Genomic DNA, 8,675 nt, shown 5'->3' with positions numbered 1-8,675 from the left:
TTCATGACGATTAGTTTCGAAAAAATATGAAAGTTTTGCATGTATATATTGTTTTTATTCTTCTTCTAAAAAGATGTATAATAAATACTCAATAGTTCAATAAATATGCATTAATACATTTAATTACTGTCCACGAATGATATAATATGTATTATATTTCAGAAATAATTATCTGCATTCAACATAGACCTTCTGATCTGACCAACAAAATTGACCTGCTACTGGATTATAGCCATTAATTCAAGTTCCAAGATTACTGGTTCTGAAGGATAGCTATGAATAAATCTTTGAGATCCTTCGAAGAATTGATATATCGGGTGTCCCAAGGTGAGTGGCCTATTAGATTATTATGGAAACTATTGATGGTAAAGATTTCAAATTTTGTGGATAGATATTTGGCCAGTTAAGGTACATTTTTAAAATAATTTCACATTTCCAGTGTTGCCGGATGTACCACAATTTGGCAACAACTTTGTTATTTTGCATTGGACATCCGGTATTTCTATTTTTTTTATGATACTCCATAAAATATTAAATCTATTCATTTTTACTTTTCTATCCCTATCTTCAACGGTTTTTGAGTTATTAATTATTTTTCGAAATTTTTGATCAAATTGGCGTATTACGAAAATGACTCTAGTTCGTTCAATATTTGAGATTTAAGTCAGAAATTTTGCAAGTCGTTAGATATTGATCTGATCTGTGTCACTGCTCTTGAATTATGGTTGTCAATAATACAGGACGGACCAAAAAAAATCATCATTTGCCAAGTTACAAAATTGTAAAAAAGTTTATTTTTTCAAATTAGACACCTAGTATATTTTTCAATTTTTGGAATCAGTACAACACACTCTACAATTTTTCTATTCACGTCCCTATACCTATCTCAACTGGATTCCGAGTTATATGCGTTATATGTGTATATCTTTCTTGAGCCATTATTTATAGAAAAACCTCGGAACAAAACACCTGTTAGGCAATTATTGTTTATTTTGACATTTATGGATTGAACTGATTCATTGATATATCGATCTATGAACCACATAGAGAACATAACAATACAAAAGATATTAACACTTATTGAATCAATGTGAAATCTAATAAACGCATATAACTCGGAATCCAGTTGAGATAGGTATAGGGACGTGAATAGAAAAATTGTAGAGTGTGTTGTACTGATTCCAAAAATTGAAAAATATACTAGGTGTCTAATTTGAAGAAATAAACTTTTTTACAATTTTGTAACTTGGCAAATGATGATTTTTTTTGGTCCGTCCTGTATTATTGACAACCATAATTCAAAAGCAGTGACACAGATCAGATCAATATCTAACGACTTGCAAAATTTCTGACTTAAATCTCAAATATTGAACGAACTAGAGTCATTTTCGTAATACGCCAATTTGATCTAAAATTTCGAAAAATAATTAATAACTCAAAAACCGTTAAAGATAGGGATAGAAAAGTAAGAGTGAATAGAGTTAATATTTTATGGAGTATCATAAAAAAATAGAAATACCGGATGTCCCATTCAAAATAACAAAGTTGTTGCCAAATTGTCGTACATCCGGCAACACTGGAAATGTGAAATTATTTTAAAAATGTACCTTAACTGGCCAAATATCTATCCACAAAATTTGAAATCTTTACCATCAATAGTTTCCATAATAATCTAATAGGCCACTCACCTTGGGACACCCGATATATCTGAAAATTTTTGTTTTTCATAGTGTACGTTTAACAAAAATGAATAAGGGATATTTTTTTGATGAGAAACTAGTATTACTACTATTCATTAATTACTTATTCAAGCATTTTTTCTGTCTATTCCAACCACATAAAATAATGTGAATGGCATTATATCATGTTACCATAATATTGGAAAAAATAACTATTTATGGAAATAAATGCTTCGTCCTGATGATGAGACAAAAAGTGTATATTAAAATATATAAATAAAGAAATTCAAATGAAAATGATGAAAAATTTCTATTATTTTGAACACTTGGTCCCACAGTTTCGATAATTTCTAACATTTTTTACATAATAGGTAATAGATCACTTCATCACTCGGTAACTAATATAGGCACTATTTATTCCTTAGGCACTTACCTTGAACAAAATTCTCAGAATACCTTTGAGTATTTTCCCTTAATATTATACAAACAATGCGAAAATGAGTATTTATATAACTCATTTGTCATTTATTATAGTCTTCTTCGTCCACATTATATTGATGATAATAAAAAAAGTCCGGAATACAAATAGTTATATATTTCGCTCCTCTACAAACTTCTTCAAGCCAACTTTTCAGAATGGTACAACAAATATTGTCAAAAACTTGAACATACAAAATTCTTCAAAAATACCTACCTTTTCGAAATTTCAAAGTGATGGATACTATCCAAACTTATGCAATAATTATCAAATAAAATAACTTCAATATAATTTTTCAATTTAAACTTTAATTCAATTTGGGAAAACACAAAAATTTCGAATAATTTAGGATGAAAAATACGAATTCATCAAAAAAAAATATTTGATGAAAATATATCCAAAGTTTTTTCTTCCAACTTCATCTTTCACTCCCTCTTGGTTTCGAAGAACGCGAATTAATAGAAGGAACAGCGCATAAATAGCTTATAGAATTATATGGAAATGTATGCAGAATGAATGCAGATGCTAGGTTGGTCAGCCTGGGGTGAAAGAAGGAGAAGAAGGCCCAAAAAGAATTGGATATAATATGTCAAGAAGTTCATGAATGTAAGGAATCTATCGGAATACGACAGTCTGGATAGAAAAGAATGAGAGTTGGATATTGTACTCGTAAGTCTGTAATAGTATATTCTAAAACAAGTTGCAGAATGAGCTCCTATTCCAACACGAATGCGAAATTCGAAAACGAGCGACGAAGAGGCGAGTTTTCGAACGCAAGAGTGTTGGAATTGCCTTCTGCAACGAGTATTGGAAGATACATTCTCTAGTTCAGCCAAGTTTTGTAAGATATTGTCGAAATTCAATGAAAAATTCAGATTCTATATCCTAGTGACTTTTGTATTGTATCTTGGCAGTTGGTGGGACTGTTAAGAAAATTGACAGCTTACGGAATTTGAATATGAATCGTACGTTTCGAATCTTGAAATAATTTACAATTACGCATTGAATTCGTGAATTATGTCTGATGAAATCGATTTAACACCACCAGAATTAAGAGAAATTGTGAACAATGTTGTAAATCATTTCAATTAATCCAAATTATATCATATTGACAATTATTGACGATAGTTGCAACATGATAGGATTAGAAGTCAGTAGAGACAATCACAAAAAAAATATAACTGAAAACGATGATGTAATGAGTTCATTACTGCACTGTTTTTATAACTGTAATAAACTACGATACTGAAATAGAGAAAATGATTGTATAAGCAAGTTACACAGAGAGAACAGCAAATCTGGAAACATGCTTGAGCAGACCCATAGTAGATAGATACTGTCGTGGTTAAAGAAGAAGAAGAGACATATGATTTCACAACTAAAATTGTTTGTTTGAATCTTTTTAATATAAAGATATGTGTTAGTGTTGTAATATAGTTTCTCTAATTCTGTGGTTATTCCGTTCATTCTTCCACATCTTGTAGAACAAAATCGTGCGAGAATATATCAGAAACGCACAGTTTTCATGGTTATATTTTATTATTCTATGTTGGTACTCCGAACTTTCCGCCACGGCTTTATCTGTCAATTCATCAATTCGCCTTAAAGAAATCAGTTCTGCCAACCAACATTTTTCAATGCAAAAATCACTAAATTATATTTATGGAAATATTTCATTAATTTCAATGAAAATGCAATGAATTAGAGAAAATAATGTATAATACTCGTACAGAAGGCTCATTCTACCACTCGTTCATTCCAAAACTCGCCACTTCGTGGCTCGTTTTTGAATTTCGAACTCGTGGAAGAATACCAATGCCTTCTGCACTTGTATTATAAATAACTATTAACCTATTCATTCTTCTTCAATTTTGTTAATGAAACCCATTCTAATCTAATGAACTAAAATTAAACTGTAACTAGAGCAAAACAATTGTTAGGGTCGATGGCTGAACAAAAGTAAGAAAGACAGAATTTTCAAGGCATCGTTCCCTCGGAATCCCAAAAATCCAGAGCGAGCACCACCAGCATCATAAGAATTTCGCGCATTTCCTCCTCTTGCATTCGTTCGTGACCTACGCTAATACCCTCAGCGTAAAACCGTCTTTTTCCATTTGTAATAACCATAATTTGCTTATTCTCGCGCCGATCGCCATGTTTGTATCTTTCCCAGTACCCCACGATCCATATACAACGAAGAATCATACTCGTTGATTGTGCAGAATGATTTATTATAAAGCTCTCGTGGAAGCCAATGAACCGGACGATCAGATTTTAACGGGCGTCAAGCTAGATGTTATCCAATATTTAATATTCCGAACGCGGCTCTTCTCTCTCTGTCTGATCGCTCAACGGCAGCCAAGACAGAAGAACATAAATATGTGGCTTGTTGTTCCAGCGGTCTGGCTGTGTGGTTTATTTCTTTCGAGAGCTCGGCGGAATCGTAAGGGTCGGAGTACACTGGCTGGTAACATCCATCATTTTTCTGTGGTTTGAACTGGAGACGATGGGGTGGGTGAGGAGTCGAAGGTGAAACGCGTTAGTTTCTTCCTGATTTACGTTGGTTATTGTACACCAACGAACTCTTCTGTGGAGATTATATGGTTAATTTTTTTTTGTATCCTTAGGAAAATTAGGGAGACGTATTAAGCAATCTTTGGTAAACGTGTAGATTAGTGCAATGACCTTGATGTCCATTAAAATCATATAAATTAGATATCACGATGTGGGCTGAGTTGCCAGATTGGGAAATTAATCCTATTATCAAGTAATACATTATAATGAGTAATACATTTGTATAATACATCCGTCATAATAGAAAATGAGCTATGTCGTTCCTAATAGTTGAAATGAGTGAAGAATGAGGAAAATTAAAGAGTTCAATTAAAAATATGAATGAAATGCATTAGTCTTTAGAAAGAAAGGAAAATATTTTATATTTTCTTTCCTCCTGATTTTTTACTATTTGGATGAGATTGATGATTTGAATTATATATATTGAATAGGTACTAATTGGAAGTATTAAATGATTTTAGTTAATAAAATTTTTATATATTTTATTAGCAACTGTATTTCAATGGAGATCAATTAATTTCACCCATTTTCATATTTTTTGTTCACATATGGCGTAATCTACCCGTGATTCATGGATCAACGATTGTTGAATATACTATTCTTTATTTTGAAAAAATTTTAACTTAGTTCTGCAAATAAAAAATTTAAACCATATTTTAATCACAGGAAGACAGTCTCAATCCAACCCTATTCAGCATCATAATGGATCAAATCATCTAGGATGTCAACAAAGTCAACGCTGACTACAGAATGGGTCACCGCTCCCTAAAGGTATTGTTTCATGCAGACGATGGTGTTGCTGTAGCAGAAAATGAAGATGACTTACAAAGTCCACTAAATAAGATGAAAATTTCTGCAGAAAAATTTCATATGACCATCTAAATCAACAAGACACAATCTATGGTCATCTCTGAAAATCTTACTAGATGCAAATTGACAGTCGATAGCGGAATAATACAGCAAGTATCAAGATTTAATTACCTGGGAGTGAAAGAAACCTGACAGAATAGGCAAGAACACTAGCGATAAAAGCATCTAGAGTCAGCGGCTATCTGAGAGATTTAGTGTTGAGGAACAAAACGATGAACTCACAGAGCAAGACCAGAATCCACAAAACTTGTGTAGACCTATTCTCACATATGCATCAGAAACCAGAGCCGAGACATCAACAACAAAAATAATAATGAGATCCACAGAGATGAAAATATTGCGAATCATCAAAGAAGTCACACTCAGGGACCGAATAAGGATAAATGACATAAGAGAAGAATTGGTCGTACAGAATGTGGTGAAATGGATCAGGACACGAAAAAGATTCTGGAGGGATCACGTAGAAAGAATGTCAGAAGTGAGAAGATAGATGGGCAAAGTGGGCTAAAACTCAGAGACCAGACACAGGCAGACCACCAAAAAATGTGGTACGAGAGCTGGTGTTCAGTATCTCAGGAAGATCCCAGACGAGAGCCAAATGTACAGGATCGAACAGGACCTGGTCCTATTGAAAGAGGAAGATGGAGAAGAAGATTTTAATTACCAAAATAGACCTGCTAAAGTATTAATTTGAGGGCTAAAAAAAAGTAAGGGCCAATGTTCAAAAAACAAATAGTCCAAGAGATTTAGGCTTCTGTACAAATTGGCAACACTAACCCCGAAATGACACTGCACACGCATGCGCCTAGTTAGCAATAAAAAAATATTAGGCCCCAGAATAGTTTCCTGGGAAATACTACCTTCAGCGATTCTCCTTCTCATGATACCAGCCATCACCACAACCTACTCATTTTTTTTGTAGATATTTTTTCTGTAATTCCTAATTTTCTACGAAATTCTATTCTATACTCTCTCCCCAAGGTCTCGAACAAATCACATCAGTTACAGACAGTATCAGAGCCATATAGCTGGAATGTCATAATGCAAAGCAGGAAGTCTAAAACCTAGTAAAATTTTTGTATTTGTGGAATCTTTTCCATCTACTTGTATTTTATTTATTATTTCCAACAAATTTCCATCAGAGAAGGAAACTTGAAATTATTTAATCGAACTGAAGCCTTCACCTGTCACAACCTCTGTGTTCAACAAAACACGGACCAACTCAAAAAACGAATGAACAAATTACATTGGTTAATCCATAACAAAAGGATAGTGTATGGTGCGCTTTAATTCTTTGTGGAGCTCGGAAGAATCTTACAATTCTGAAGGAGATAGTGAATAGGTATTGCTTTCCCACTTATGAAATACCTTAGGCTTATTATTAGAGGTTATTAACTGTTCGGAATATTTGTAGTTGACAAGGAGTTATTCTTCGCAGTATATTGATTCTCTTTATCGGTTCATTCCACTACGTAGGATACTCTATTAAGCGTTCACAGCAATAAAAGATGCCAATTCATTACCGGGCAAAAAACTAGGAGATAAAGTCGCGAAGTTTGGATAGCGAAGGATCTCATAGCCTCAGTTTTCTAGATCATTTTGTGCAGATGTTTGCAATAAGAACAAGAACGAATGGCAATCTTAATCTGATGCATTTAATTTCCATTTAATTAATGCTTTTGCACGATCTACTTCACTGATTTGGTCTTGAGCTTTGCGTAGTTTTTAGTCTCGTTCTAGCTAGGCAGAAATGAACAATAAACTTTCAACTGAGTTCACTGAAAGATTAGAAGTTAGATATCAATAACAATTAATAAGTAATATTTAAACGGGATGTCTCGTAGTTTAACAGTTCTGTGGCGGTGAAATGCTCAATTGGCGCATAAATGCATGAGCGCTCAAAATTCAGAGCGTTACTCAATTCGTTTCCTTCAATGCTCTAAAGTTCAAATGTTGTTATCAACAAAATCTCAATTCTGTCAATATTATTGATGAACAATAATATTGTTCTTATATACCGAAATATTGAGTAATTTTTCTATATTCTTCTTGAATTTTCTCTGGTTCTGATCGAGAAATAAGAAAGAAATTCGTAAGAGGCCTGAAAAATTCAAATGTAAATTTTCATCTCAATCTGCATTTTTGAAAAACAAAATTTCGAACTGTCATCTTCAAGAAACCCCTTGCTTTTCAACAATCATTTTTGGAGTTTCCGAGCCTCAAATGCGATCATTCTGTTTATTAACGCAGCTTCAGAGACAAAAATAAACCTCATCACTGAAAATGATTTTTTGACAAAAATACGGATCATTTTAATGCATTTGAAGGACCCCATCAGCGAAGATACGACGTTGCTGGTAATCGACTGGCTTGAGTTCTTGTGTTAACTGGACTTTAAAAACCTCTAAAACTTTAGTCTTTACGCAAAATACGATATAATCTCGTTTGTGAAATGCCTAATTCCTGAGATCGACGAGGAATCGCCAAATCTAGGTTTTCTTCAACACTACAGGCTGCAGCAGCAATATTCTCAGGTATTCTTGACTGACGCACACTCTTCAGATCAATTATAAGTCCCAACAGCTCAAATTTTCTCACCAGTTTTACTATTTCCGGCCGAAAAGGTGCTTCACGACGACTCAAAATTGCTTCAGTCTTGTAAACTGTGGCCGCAAAAATTTTAACAAATTTTGTAGTAACTTTCAACAATTTCCTACATGTACCTACATGAAAACCAATTGAACAATTTGTTCATTCACACTTAAAATGTTTCATTTCCTAGGCTTTATTCATAAGTAGAGAATCAGATCTCAAAATTATAACTCTAGAGATACCTATGAAGTAAAACTCAAAGAATTGGTGTGGTCAATGACGTGAATTTTCAAAGGTTTAGGAAATGGAGAATTGGAATTGATATAGAATTCAAGTAGAATAAATGCAATTGTATGCCTCTTAACAAATAAATGTTGGTTCGAATATAAAATTCCTTTTTATTAGGTTGATTCGAGTTCAATTCTACACTAACTACAAATTGGCGAATGCGCTGGTCGATTTTGCGATTTTATTTGTTAGAG

The sequence above is a fragment of the Harmonia axyridis genome, chromosome 3, assembly GCF_914767665.1.
Source record: "Harmonia axyridis chromosome 3, icHarAxyr1.1, whole genome shotgun sequence".
Lineage (NCBI taxonomy): Eukaryota > Metazoa > Arthropoda > Insecta > Coleoptera > Coccinellidae > Harmonia > Harmonia axyridis.
This window is presented reverse-complemented; position numbering follows the sequence as displayed.